This window comes from Solanum dulcamara, chromosome 11 (genome assembly GCF_947179165.1).
Source record: "Solanum dulcamara chromosome 11, daSolDulc1.2, whole genome shotgun sequence".
Taxonomy (NCBI): Eukaryota; Viridiplantae; Streptophyta; class Magnoliopsida; order Solanales; family Solanaceae; genus Solanum; species Solanum dulcamara.
The window spans coordinates 24936102-24951997 of record NC_077247.1 but is presented as its reverse complement, the minus strand read 5'-3'; the positions used below and the strand labels follow the sequence as shown (position 1 = coordinate 24951997).

The 15896-nt window shown below is 35.4% G+C and overlaps 1 long non-coding RNA gene across 3 annotated transcripts in view; it reads left to right on the top strand.

Annotated features, from left to right (window-relative positions):
* Window positions 1-15896, top strand: part of LOC129874297 (uncharacterized) — a 61202-nt gene that overhangs the window by 21056 nt on the left and 24250 nt on the right. For 2 of the 3 annotated variants that reach the window (XR_008762867.1, XR_008762866.1), the window contains exons 2-3: window positions 12242-12306; window positions 12868-14141. This is a non-coding gene — a long non-coding RNA (uncharacterized LOC129874297). Of the gene's footprint in view, window positions 1-12241; window positions 12307-12867; window positions 14142-15896 lie in introns of those variants that run through there. The other variant, XR_008762868.1, reaches the window with a different exon arrangement.

Sequence of the window (15896 nt, the reverse complement as noted above, 5' to 3'; positions counted from 1 at the left end):
TAGACAATCCCCGGATGGTACTGTCCATACTTTTGACATGCGAGAAAATCTTGACCACTATAATTGTCACCTTGATATCTAGGGTTAGGCACCCTATACTTATGATACTTAGGCACTGAAGTATTATCAAAAGATGATCCATTTTCAATCCGTGCCTTGTTGGTCATCCTAGGAACCTCCTTAAGCTTTTTCTCTTTAATTTGCTCGGCATGAGTCATTAGTCTAGAGATATCCATTTCCTTTATTAACATGGCAGTCTTACATTCTTGAACAACCAAATCTGAAACCCCTAATATAAACTTACTCATTTGGGATCGAGGGTCGGACACCAAAGTCAGAGCATACCTAGACACCCTCAATATACAACGTAAATGAAAGTCTTTTGACAAGAAAACAGTAATCAACTTGAAACTAGTCCCCGGTCAATAAGGACTCACCACAACACCTTGGAATAGGAACGCCTACTAGTTTCGAAGACGATTAGGATCTTCAACCTCAACTCCTACATTATGAGACAATGTAGGCAAAAAGTATGTATTAGTACGTTAGATTGTACTAAGTATGAGGGTATGGCATGCAACATAAATCATGGAAATACAATGGTCAAGTAAATCACATGATAAGATAGAATACATAAAGTCATGAGAAAATTATATTGACCAAAGCATTTAAAAGCATAAATTCAAAATCATAACTTACTTACATAATGGAAATACATAGTCATAATTCATACTTTAAAAATTCATAACCATAGCTTGAACTTAAAATTTGGGTATGACATGAATGCATGATCAATTGAATTGAAAATCATGAAATTAACTTGAAAATATGCATGATCATAAATTTTATATCATCCCATATATAATTCATATAGATAATATTATTTAGAAGTATAATTGAAAATATTAATATTTTACATCATGAACTCTAGAAATCAAAATAAGAGAATTCAGGAAAAAACTCTTCAATTTAATTCAATAACCATTAAATTATATCTAAATAGATTCATGATCATCCTTTAAATCAAAATTCATGCAATTGGAATAGGGATCACAAAACCCATAAAATACCATACTTTAATTTGATAGAAAACCTTGAGATTTGGATTGGGTTTTATTGATGAAAGGATCAATGAATCAATACCTATGTACCTTGAGTCAGAACACCAATTAGTTTGGAAGAACTTGAGAGTTTTGATGGAGAAATTGAGTGAATTTGCTTGAAGTCTTCAATGGAAACCCTTGAGAGCCTTTTTGTAGAGAGAAAAATATTTGATAAATGAATTGTAGAAGAATGAATTGAATTAGAGGTTTAGGTTAATTTATAGAGTTAATTAGGTCCTAAAAACGTCTAGGTTCATTAACTAATAATTTGAGAAAATTCTAAAACGCCTTTTAAAAAACTTAATTTTGGCCAGAAAACCTTCCCAGGTTCACGAGTGTTATCCGTCCCTACATTATGAGCCAATGTAGGCAAAATATGCATTAGTACATTTGAATGTACTAAGTATGTGAGGTATGTATGAACAAGTGAAGGAATGTAATCAATATGCCATAAGATGCATTACCAATCATATTGAACATAAATAGAGCTTAAAAGCATTTGAAAACATAGGAAACTCACGCTCAATGCATATCATACAACTTCACCTTACAACTCATAGCTTAACTTCAACTTAATTGGGATAAGACCTTTAACCAACATCTAAGATCATGCGAGCTATTACATGCAATCCGATGGAACCCTCATCGAGAAGGGGGAGTCTACCTTTCCAGGGTATAATCCATCATGGTACTTAACTCAACTCAACTCAACTATGCTATATGTGGATCTACTAGCTAGGCCATGAAGGCAATCCTACGTGGGCAATATAGTTTGGGACTTTAAGTTGCTACTAGGATTCCCTTGGGTAAGTAACTACGTTACACCCCACCTAGAAGCTCTCTCGGTGCTTAGTCAATATCCTAATGGAAAATCATAAAAATATGATTATAACATAACAGAGAAAGATAGTAACTGCCTATCAATCCATATTTATAACATATTAGGAATAGCTCATTACCTTAGTGATTCACACGAATCCATATAAGAATATTCCTTATCACCATCTTATGACATGATTATGTGAGAATTGTACTTATTATACCATAATAACATCTTTGATCTCAACTTTGATCATCATCATAACTTTCATCATTAATTCATAATCATTACTTTAAATCATAAAAACTTTCCTTTGAAAAATCATTAAAATTCATGATCAACTCATAGAATCATCTTTAACTTTCATAATCATAACTTGAAAGTAACCTTATGCATAGGAATTCATAATTCAACTTAAAATCATGCAATTCATATGAAAACATGCATATAATGATCATTGGTAACATCTAAAAATGGAATTAAATCAGCCCAATGCAATTTATTAAAACTAGGGTTCATAATTCAATTGAAATTGGAAGAAACTTTGAGAAAACTTTGGGACTTCATGGGTAAAAGGAAAGCATGAATCAATACATAATAACTCGATTGAATTCACTAAGAATCGAAGCAGAACCTTGAAGAAATCAGGAAACCCTAGCTTGAGCTTAAAGAAGAAACCTTGAGAGACTTTGTTCTTGCCTTAGAGAATTTTGGGAGAATGAATTAAATATATATAGACTTGGAACTTGTCCATAAAAGTGTCTAGGTTCATTGAACCAAAACTGGGTAATGACACAAATGCCCTTCATCAAATCTGGAATTTGACTCTACAAATCAACTTCTATGGTTCGTCGAAAGGATGAAGAGTCGTCAAAATAACGCATCCTTCAGGATTTGGAAAAGGGAAACAATTCATTTTTGGGTCTACCAGTCATAATATGGACTTGTCCTGTAGGTCCCCAAAACCCGAAATTACACAAGTCTCTAAAGTTTTGTTATGAGTCATTCCTACAACTCGTAACAACTTCTACAGCTCATCCCGTCAAGTCGTAGACTTGACCTTGAGGGACTTTTGAATCTTAGCCTCAGGACTCTCTGTACGAGTTGCGTCTAAGGGTCATCTAGAACATTACGGGCTATAAACATGAGTCATGAACCTTTCTTTAAGTTTGGTCATGATCAACTACCAAGACTCCCTCTATGATCTGTTTTTATAGATCGTAGAAAGCTATACGACTCGTAGAAACTAACGTAAACTTGGGTCCATTCAACATTTTAAAGATTTCTCATTTGTTTCCAACTTTCTGACTTTTGGGGCCTTACAATATCTCCCCTTTGGGAACATTCATCTTCGAATGATATTAACTTATCATAGAAAGGACATAGAAAGAGGACTAGCAACCCAACATGAACATGATGACATCTTAAAATGCATGGAACATGAAAACTTCAACTTAACATAAAATCATGACTTAAAATCATCTTTCATGCGCATGCATACATATGTATGACATAGGATGAACTGATTATGTAAGAGTTCAATTAACATTGAATAAGAATAACTTACTACATTAGACTTGAGTAGAGGGAAAAAGGTATAAGTATCATTTTATCATATCCGCCTCCGCCTCCCATGTAGAACTTTCAACTTTTTGATTCCTCCATAACACCTTGACTGATAAACTTCTTTGTTCCTTAACTTCTTAACTTGTCGGTCTAAGATTTTTATCAGAACTTCTTCATAAGTCAAATTATTTTCAACACTTACATTTTCCAAAGGGATAATGGAATTTGGATCTACCCACAAACTTTCTCAACATAGATACATGAAACACAAGGTGAACTATAGCTAACTCAAGTGGAAAATATAACTCATAAGCCACCTTGCCAACACGCCTCAATATCTTATCAGGTCCAACATATCTAGGACTTAGTTTTCCTTTATTACCAAAATACATTACACCCTTCATGGGTGAAACCTTCAAATAGACCCAATCATCCACCTCAAATTCAAGGTCTTTTTTCCTAACATCGAAAATAGGATTTTTGACGACTTTGGGCCATCATTAACCTTTCCCTTGTGATTCTTACCTTTTCCATAGCATCTATTACCAGATCTAGACCAATCAAGGCCATCTCTCCTACTTCAAACCATCCTACTGGGGATCTACATCTTCTCCCATACAATGCTTCAAAAGGATCCATTTGGATGCTAGAATAGTAACTATTATTATAGGAAAACTTATTCAATGCCAAATGTTCATCCCAATTCCCTTTAAAATCAATAACACACTCCCTCACCATATCCTCTAAAGTTTGGATCATTCTTTTGGCTTGACCATCGGTTTGAGGATAGAAAGGGGTACTTAGCTTAACCTTCGTATTGAGACCTTTTTGAAATGACTTCCAAAAGTGTGAAGTGAATTGTGTACCTCGATCCGATATTATGGATAAGGGAACTCCATGAAGTCTTACCAATTCATGAACATACATCGTAGCATAGTCTTTGGCACCATAAGAAGTCTTAACCGATAGAAAATGAGCAGACTTAGTCATCCAAACTACAACAACCAAAATGGAATCATGTTGCTTCTTAGTATGGGGCAAACCCGTTACAAAGTCCATATTCAAAGCTTCCCACTTCCAAGTAGGAATTTCAATATCTTGGCTAAACCTCCTGGTTTTTGATGCTCAACTTTAACTTGTTGGCAATTTGGACACTTAGCTACAAATTCTGCTATGTCCTTATTCATGCCATTCCACCAATACACTTCTCTCAAGTCACAATATATCTTGGTGGAACCCGAATGAATTTAATATTGGGAACTATTGTCCTCATTCAATATCAACTCTCTCAACCCATCAGCATTAGGTACACATAACCGACGTTGGTAACGTAGCACCCCATATACCCCTTAGGAGAAAGCCTCAATGGATTTTATGAAAACCTACTTATTTAACTCAACCAAAATGGGGTCAGTCTTGCTTGTCGTTAATATCCACTACAAGAGAGGATTCCGAACCATTATGCACAACAAAACCTCCATCACTAAAATATACCAAACGCACAGCTAAACATTCCAATGTATGAACATCTTTGATAAATTCTCTCTTATCTTGCTTAACATGTGGAACACTACTCATGGAAAATCTACTTAGTGCATCGGCAACAACATTAGCTTTACCTGGATGGTATAACTGTCATGACCCGATCTAGGGCCTAGTCATAACACGATGATCGAAACCTTGAAAGGCTCCAACCAAGCCTCTTATACATATAATAAGCATATACAAGGTAAAATAAAAGCAGAAACATTATAAGAGAGCCTAAACCATGAATAGAAATTGAGGAATGTCACACGACAATATAGACTCAAAATATTTGTCCAACTAGATGCCTCTACTCATGAATATGGACGGGGGCTAAGACATGCCCCTAGCTCACCCTCAATATGAAACATAAAAAAATTCTTTGAAAATATTAACCAACTCAATGACTAGTCCCCGATAGATGAGGACTCACCACAAACACTGCCGATAGAAAAGCTTAACTAGCCACGTAGAGGAATATGATCTTCAATGTCAACCCCTACATTATGAGACAATGTAGGCAAAAAGTATGCATTAGTACGTTGGAATGTACTAAGTATATAGGCAATGCAATGCATAAAAAACCATGTTTTTTCAAATGACCATTTCAATTAGCATGATAGAAGAAGTAGTAAAAATCAAAAGAAGTCTTTAAAAAGGATCGATGCATAATAAACCATAAAAGTATCATATAGAGTAAAAGATAGGTTTAGTCATTTAAAACATAAAAGGACCATACATATGTGGGATAGGAACCATAACCGATAATAAGACCATGATTGATATTCCGAACTCGGATTCACCAAAAAGATTAAGGATAATGCATTAATGGGCGGCCTATTCCCAAGGCATTCTAAAGGCACTTGTGAGCATTTTTAGGGATGTTACAACAACATACTTATGTCATAGTCTTTCAACAATTCAATATATCTTCTTGATCGAAGGTTCAAGTCTTTTTGCTTAAAACTGTATTATAAACTATTATGATCGGTGAACACATCCACATGGATATCATAAAGATAGCGTCTCCAAATTTTCAAAGAAAACACAACCGCCTCTAGTTCGAGGTCATGGGTTGGATAATTTCATTCATGAACCTTAAGTTGCCTAGAAGCATATGATATCACCTTACCATGTTGCATCAATACACATCCAAGACCAATCCTTGAAGCATCACAATATACGTACGAAACCATTGTATCCTTCCTGTAAGGTCAAGATAGGAGCGATAGTAAGACAATCTTTCAACTCTTGAAAACTCTTCTCACAAGATTTCGACCATTGAAACTTCACCTTCCTTTGAGTCAACTTGGTAAAAGGTGATGAGATTGATGAAAATCCTTCCACAAATCTCCTATAGTATCCGACTAGACCCAAGAAACTTCTAATATCCGAAAGAGATAATGGTCTAGGCCAATTCTTAACTGCATTGGTTTTCTTAGGATCAACAATAATTCCTTCACCAGACACAATGTGACCAAGAAAAGCCACCTCCCTTAACCAAAACTCTCATTTATTGAACTTAGCAAATAATTGCATGCACTTTAGAGTTTGCAATATAATCCTCAAGTGATTAGCATGCTCTTCCTTATTCCGAGAGTAAACCAAAATATCATCAGTGAGTTTAATCATAAACATGTCTAAATATTATTTGAATACCCTATTCATTAAGTCCATGAAATCCACAGGGGTATTGGTCAATCCAAATGACATAACTAGGAACTCATAATGGCCATACCTTGTTCAAAATGCCATCTTGAGAATATCACATTCCCTCACCCTTAATTAGTGATAACCGGTACGAAGATCTATCTTAGAGAATTAACTTGCCCCTTGAAATTGGTCAAACAAATCATCTATCCTCAGAATTGGGTATTTATTCTTGATGGTTATTTTGTTCATTGTAGGTAGTCAATGCACATACGTAGTGAATCATCTTTGTTCCTAACAAACAAACTAGGAGCACCTCATCAGGATATACTTGGTCTAATGAAACCCTTGTCTAACAAGTCTTTCAATTGATCCTTTAACTCCTTTAATTCCATCGGGGCCATTCGGTAAGGAAGAATGCAAATAGGTTGAGTACTCGAAAGAAGATCTATACCAATGTCAATTACCCTTTCGGGAGGAACACCGGGTAAATTATTGAAAAACACATCCAAAAACTCATTCACAATGGGGACCAACTCTAAAGTAGGGGCTTCAGAATTTTCATCCCTAACCCTAACAAGATGGTAAATGCAACCCTTGAAAATCATTTTTTGACTTCAAGGCACAAAATAAATTGACCTCTAAACATGAAATTACTACCCTTCCATTCTAGGATCGGCTCATTTGGAAATTGGAACTTAACAACTCGGGTTCTACAATCAATAGAAGCATAACATGCATCTAGCCAATCCATACCAAGGATAAAATCAAAATCGATCGTCTTATGCTCAACTAGATCACATAGAGTAACTTTATGGAAGATCAAAATCAGACAACTTCTATAGACTTTTTTAGCCACAACCGACTCACCTATGGGAGTATAAATGGTGAAACGCTCTAACAATGTCTCGGGACTAGCATCAAATCTCAAGCCCACATAAGAGGAAACAAAAGACAAATTTGCACTTGGATCAAGAAAAGCATAAACGTCATAGTGAAAGACCCAGAACATACCGATAATAACATCAAGGGTCTCCTCTACCTCTTGCCTAACATGAAGAACATAAAATCTATTATTGCATTGACCACTTTTTGGTTACACTTGAGCACCTTGAGCAACTTAGACTTGAGGAAGAGCATTTTTGTCCTTGCATTCCTTAGCACGATGACTCAGCTTACCACATCGGTAGCACATATTCAACCAGGCTAGACATTCACCCTTATGGTTCTTACCATACTTCTTGCATGCGGGAGTAACTGGGCCAATAGGAGAACCTCCTTGAGTCTTAGGGTTAGTCACCCTATCTTTGTCAAACCTTAGAGTAATGGCATTACAAGACCCTTGGCTGGAGTACTTTTTGCGAAAACTAGGACGTCCACCACTTTTAGACTTAGCATGAGAGAATTCACTACCATCGGACCTTGGCCTCTTGGACTCCCTATTCTTCACCTTTAGCTTCTCACTCTCTATTTGCTCTGCATAGGTCATGAGTCTAGATATATTCATCTCTCAAATTAATATAACCATTTTGCACTCCTTCGCGACCATATCCGATACACCCAACACAAACTTTCTCATGCAAACTCTTGAGTCGGCAACCATGAACAGAGCATATTTTGACAATTGAGTAAATTTGAGGGCATACTCCCTCACACTCATACAACCTTGCTTATGGTTGATGAACCCTTTCACTTTGGCCTCCCTCAACTCTAATAGGAAAAAGTGATCAAGAAATACTCCCTTGAATTGATCCCAAGTCACGAGATCTACCTCTCTAGGCTTCTCAATTTTCCATTGATTAAATCAAATTTGAGCAATACCCCTCAATTGGTATGTAGCCACCTCTACCCTCTCCACCGGGCTGATCCCCATGATCTCAACAATCTTATGGATGTTATTAATAAACTCTTATGGATCATCATGAACTTTAGAATCCCAAAACTCCAGAGGATTCATCCTCATGAAATGACAAACTCTTATCGCCTCCATACCAATATTTGGGTTCACGAGAGCCACCACCTCTTGGTTACCTTGAGGTGTAACATCTTGTGAAAGTACATGGAAGGCGCTCGAAAATTGCAAAAAAAAATGTTAGAGGGAAAAGACTTAACCACTCTACCACTCTATATAAATCATGAAAGAAGTGAGACTTTTCTTAAGACATTTTGTAGCCTCCTATTCATGGATGTGGCGCACTTCACACCAATGAATAATACTTTACTTAATGCGGTATGTTAGGCTCCCTAGTACTCTTCTAAACCTTTTTCTCTGATACAAAGTTTGTCACAATCCTAACTAGTGCCTAGCCGCGACACGGCAATCGGGATGTGAGGGACCCCAACCATAAGCCATATTTGTATACATCACATACATAAGGTAAAGAATAAGATAAATATAAGCGGAATTAATTGTCATAAGGAAATGAAACTAAGTGGAATAAACTCATTGGATGTCCAAACCGGACTATATCATAGGCTGTCTAAACATGCCTCTAGTCTAGTCTTTGATGGGTGCTTAGGAAAAGCTTCTAGCTCACCCGCACAATAGAAGTAAGTTAAGTAATAGAAATAAGAAACAAGGTCATTTCCCTCGGTAAGATGAGGACTTACCAACTCTTGATATCTAATCAACTCTAGCCATAAATGGGATGGTCGTGAGGGTCATCCGTCCCTATATTATAAGACAATATTGGCAAAATATGTGTTAGTACATTTGAATGTACTAAGTATGTGAGGTATTCTTTAAAAAGTAAAGGAGCATAATCAATATTCCATAAGATGCATGACCAATCATACTGAATATAAATAGAGCTTAAAAATATTTGAAAACATAAGAAACTCATGGTCAATGCATATCATACAACTTCACTTTACAACTCATAACCTAACTTTAACTTGAGTGGGATAAGACCTTTTATTGAAATCTAAGACCATGCTAGCTATTACATGGAATCTAATATAACCCTCATCGAGAATGGGGAGGCTACCTTTCCAAGGTATACTCCGTCATGGTACTCAACTCAGCTCAACTGTTCTATGTGGATCTACTAGCTAGGCCATGAAGTCAATCCTACTTGGGCAACATAGTTTGGGACTTTGGGTTGCTACTAGGATTCCCATGGATAATTAACTACGTTACCAAACCGAACCCCACCTAGAAGCCCCTCTGCTTAGTCAATATCCCAATGGATACTTATAAAAACATGATCATAACATAATAGGGAAAGATAGTATCTACCTATCAATCCATCTTTAAAACATATTTGAAATAGCTCATTAACTTAGTGATTCATAAGAATCCATAATTTTGGAGAGAATTGTCCTTATCATAATCCTATAACATGATTATGTGAGAATTATACTTATCACACCATAATAACATCTTTTATTTTAGCTTTGATCATCATAACATTTATCATAAAATCATAATCTTTACTTTAAATCATAGAAACTTTCATTTGAAAATCATTAAAACTCATGATCAACTCATAGAATCATCTTTAACTTTTATAATCATAACTTGGAAGTAATCTTATGCATGAGAATTCATAGTTAAACTTAAAATCTTGCAATTCATATGAAAATATGCATATAATGACCATTGCTAACACCTAAAAAAGAAATTAAATCAGCCCAATACAATTCATCAAAACTAAGGTTCATAATTCAATTGAAATTGGAAGAAACTTTGAGAAAACTTTGGGACTTCATGGGTGAAAGTATCCCATGAATTAATCCCCACATACCTCGATTAAATTCACTAAGAATCGAAGAAGAACCTTGAAGAAATCTGGAAACCCTAGCTCGAGCTAGAAGAAGAAACCTTGAGAGACTTTATTCTTACCTTAGAGAATTTTGGGAGAATGAATTGAATAGCAGGAGAATTTGAAGAATTGAATAGATATAGACTTTGAACTTGGACATAAAAGTGTCTAGGTTCGTTGAGCATAACTTGGGTAATGACATAAATGCCCTCTATTAAATCTAGAATTTGACCCTGCGAATGAACTTCTATGGATCGTCAAAAAGATGATGACTTGTCCTGCAGGCTTTGGAAAAAGGACTGAAAAATTAAGACTCTAAAGTTTTGAAATGAGTCATTTCTACAAATCATTTTTGGGTCTACGAGTCATAATATGGACTTATCCTGTAGGTCCCCAAAACCTGCAATTAGACAAGTCTCTGAAGTTTTCTTATAAGTCATTCCTACGACTCGTAACAACTTCTACGGCTCATTCTGTTAAGTCGTAGACTTGACCTTGAGGTACTTATGAAACTTAGCCTCAAGACTCTTTCTACAATTTGCATCTACGGGTCTTCTAGAATATTTTGGGCCATAAACATGAGTCGTGAGACCTTCCTTTGAGGTTGTTCATGATCAACAACCAAGACTCCCTCTACGACTTATTTCTATGGATCATATAAATCTATAGGACTCGTAGAGACTATCATAAACTTGGGTCTACTCAACATTTTGAAGATTTCTCATTGGTTTCAAACTTTTTGACTTCCAGGGTCTTATAGGTTTTCACTCAAATTCTTCTACTATGATTATCTTCTAAACCTAATTCTTATGAAATTGCATTGAATCAATTCAATTATAATTTATTTCATTTTCATTGATTTAATTAAGCATGAATCAGGTTAAATTGCATAATTTCAAATAGACTTTCATGGACTTATGCTCTATGCTATTTTCAAGTATGAATTTAAGGAATTATGATCATGATTGATAAATGTTTTTTATTAATGATTATGAATGATTATCAATGACCTATGTATGAATCATGAAACAAATGAATTATAATGAATAATGATTTCAATGATGGTCCAATGATGTTTCAAGTAAGTATAAAGGTTGTGATGGGTTTTCTTGACACTCTCATGTTAAAGATGGTGAATGATGTTCTCATCGACTCATGGATTCATAAAAACGAAATGTTTTCTTATATGAATCAATCGTATTAATGAGTTACTCTTATGACTATTTTATGATGTTGGACAGGTATTTATTATAGCCTTTTCTATTTATGTTAATGGCTATGTTTTCATGAATTTCATTAGAATAATGACTAAGCACCGAGAGGACTTTGAGGTGGAGTTAGATTCGGAATTTCAAAGAGTAACCCAAGAAAATCTTAGTAGAAACCTCTAGTCCCTAACTATGTTGTCCGCATAGGTTTGCCTTTATGTCCTAGCTAGTAGATCCACAAATAGCTCAAGTTAAAGATGTTCTCATAGAGTCTACCTTGGTAAGTAGCTTCTATCTTCTTGATAGAGGAGTTACATCAGATTCCATGTTATAGCTTATATAGTCTTAAATGTCAGTTAAGGTCCTATCCCATACAAAGGTATCTGAAAAGATATAAGTTCTCATGATTTTTATGAATATTGACCACATGATTATGATATGATGTTCAAATATTTTCAAGTTTTACTCATGCTTTAAAGATATTTGTCATGCATCCCATGTTCATATTGATTATCTACAATTATCATTTTTATGCATAATTCTCGCATACTTATTACATTCTATGTACTAACACATACTTTTTGCCTACATTGTATCATAACATAGGGTCCGACGATCATCGTGCACCTCCCCTTTTTGGCTAGAGGTTTAGCACTATTATCTCATTGTTGGTGAGTCCTCATGATTTAAAGAGGAGACATTTATATTTCATTGTTCATTATGATGTTTACTTCTATATTTTTGAGTGAGTTAGGATCTTGTCTTATGACCCCATCTAGACTAGTAGAGGCATTTTAGATATTCATGAAGTCTATGTTATCTTTTGATTTGAGTTTGATATTGATTTATCTTTTATCGAGATATTCATGTTGAGACTATTATTCCTAATTTTGATGTTCAACCTTATTTCTTTATTTAACTTATGTATGCTCATGTATTATATACTAAGAGGCTTGGTTGGAGTCCTTCAGAATTTTGATTATTGTGTCATACCTAGGGCCTAGCTTGGGTCATAATAAACTTAGTATTAGAGTATAAGGTTTAATGTGTCCTAGGGAGTCTAACATGCCACGTCAAGTAAATTCTTGTTCATCCATGTGAAATGCGCCTCATCTATGGATATGAGGCTATGATGCATTTAGAAAACTTTACTTCCTTCAATATTCTTATGTCATGCGATAAAGTTGAACTCTAAGAATTTTACCTCTAACGCTTTCTCTTTGCGATTACAGAAATATTCCCCCACAAAGAAACCACGTAAGAAGGAATGTTGAGGAGGAGAAACAAGCTCTACATGACCGTTTGAATGAGAAAGTCTCTTATGTGGATCCCAAGTCGTGGCTGCTCAAGAAAATAGGGAAGTAGTGGCTCTCGTGAACCCAAATATAGGTACGTTGGCTAGTCAAGTTTGTGATTTCACTCGTATGAACCCTTTTGAGTTTTATAGTTCTATAGTGGATGAGGATCCACAAGACTTCATTGAAGGTATTGGAAAGATTTTTCAGAACATGAGCATTAGCTTGGTAGAGAAGGAAGGTTTAGCATCTTATCAACTCAAGGGAGTTGCACAAATTTTGTATGACTAATGGAATAGTGAAAGAGGTATATATGATAACGCCGTTGATTAGGAAGAGTTCAAAGGTGCTTTCCTTGATTGTTTCTTTCATTTGGAGTTGAGAAAGTCTAAACTGCAAGAGTTCATCAATTTAAGAAAGGGTAGCATAAGTATAAAGGATTATGTTCTTAAGTTCACTAAGTTGTCAAAATAAACCCCTTTCTTGGTTGCCGATCCCAGAGCTTGTATGAGCAAGTTGTTTTGGGTGTGTTGGACTTAGTAGTCAAAGAATGTAGAACTGCCATTCTAATCAAGAGATGGAAGTCTCTAGACTTATGGCACATGGTGAACAAATACAGGACGAGAAGCTAAAAGAGAGATCTAAAAGGTATTCTAAGAGGGTTCAAACTTATGGTGGTGAGTTTTCTTATGGTAATTTCAGGAATGGTGGACGTTCTCACTTTCACCAAAACTATTCCAGCCAAAATTCTTCACATCTCCGACTCCAAAATTTGATAAGGATATTGTTCCCAGCCCTAAGGTTCAAGGAAGAGATCCGAGTATCTAAGCCATTCCTACATGCAAGAAATGTGGAAGAAACCATAGGGAAGAATGCTTGGCGGGATTGAGTACATGTTATAGGTGTGGTAACCCAGATCATCATGCAAAGAATTGTAGAGGTGGCGGTCAACCCCAGGCTAAGACTTATGCTACAAGCAGTCTGGTTCAGTAGGGTGTTACTATAGGGTTTGGTGGTTGATGTAAGGCCAAAAATACATATTTTTAGTCATTATTTACCTCATATTTCATCTTTTTATTTGTTCTTTTTAAGCATAAATTTTATGGATTATGTTAAATAGTGTATTTTATTTATAGGATTAATTTGATGCAAAGTGAAGAAATTTGGAGTCAAAATGAATTAAAGATGAAGGACTAAAGAAGTAAAATCAAGCAGGCAACTTAGTGTATTAAATTCAATGTAATAACATATTTATATACATGTGCGATTATAGCTGCAAATTCTAATTTCAAATTGATTGTTTTACACGTGGCATACAGTGAAGACACGTCTGAAATTGTCCAGCAAACACGCACAATGTTCCGCATAGTCCACTTTCTTTAGCGTTTTGAATTTCCCAATTAGTTTTGGACTCAGTTATTTTATTTATTCAGAAAATGCTCTGAATGTCTCACTCATGCAATGCAGTAATGGCCAACACCCTAGCCACTAAAAAGGAAGATTGGGGAGCTTTCACCAATTCATGCACCATTGGGATGCACAAATTTGATAAAGCCTTATGGGATTTGGGATAAAGCATCAATTTGATGCCCCTCATGATTTTCAAGAAGCTGGGTCTTGGGAATCCAAAACCTAAACCAATGAGGCTATTGATGGCGGATCTCTATATCAAGAGACTGTTTGGTATACTATTTAACGTGCTAGTCAAAGTAGATAAGTTTATTTTATCGGTAAATTTTATGGTATTTTAGGCCGACCATTCCTTTCTATAAGAAGAGAACTAGTTGATGTTGATCTTGGAGAGATTCAATATAGAGTTGGAGAGATTCAAATTAAGTGGGCATACCTATAAAACCTCCGAATGAGTGTAGAGTGGTGTTAGTGAAAGAATCGGTGGATGAGTTAGTAGAAGATCCACAAGAAGGAGAAATGGCACCCTAAATTGGATAATTTTGAGGTACTTGCATCATATCGCGATGTTAAATCAAGCACTTTTTTCAAGGCAACCCAAGTGTTTTTATTTCTTTTACTTCACTTTTTGTTTCTTTTGGTGTGTTCTTAGGAGTGTAAAGGGATTTTAAGTATGAAAGGTAAAAACTGAGCACTATAGCCATCAATACCAAACAAGCATAACGCCAGTCAGAAATTGAACACCGTCTATCAAACGCAGATTCCCATCGAACAACTGGAAACAAATTATAGAATCTACACTTGATCGGGAAAATGCCGATTAAACATTCTACAACACAAGTTGAAGCATCGGTGTAATCCAGTGCACTGCATATTAAGGTAGTTTTATGTGTTGCGATCGACGTCTTTCAAGCTACCTTTGGTGTCTCATCAATCTCACGTAAGGATATTAGAATGAAGAGGTTTAATTTTGACTTTTGAACTTTATTTTCCCAAAACCCAAAAATCTAAAACACTTAATCACCTTCCTTAGACATTTTCCTTAAACCTCCATACCCACATTCATCTACCTCATAAACTTTTCACCTGTACTACTCCCAAACTGCCTTCCAACTCTTTTTTTTCTATATCAACCCTTTTATTCCCCCAGATCTATAACCATCCTCTAAAAATCCAAAAAACCCTCTTTGAAGAAGTTCTTGAGTTCAAGGTTGAAGAGATCCTCCATTTAATTTTTTCTTTTCTTCCTCATATCTTCCAAATTGGGTATGTTACTCCATTTCTGTGATTTCAAGCTTCATACTGCAACAATATGGTAAATATTTTATGTTTTAGGTACATTTTACTTCAAAACCCACTCATTCAAAATTGAAAATTAACTGTTTGAAAAAGGATTTTAGTGTTAAATATTGCAAGATCTAAAGTTAATATGTATAGGTATGATGTGTAGCATGAGAAATTGATGATAGTTTTCTTGCAATATGAGTTTTTAGGTGAAGTCTGAGTAACCCATGATGTTATATAGTGTGTGAAATTATTCTATGATGGAATGGGTG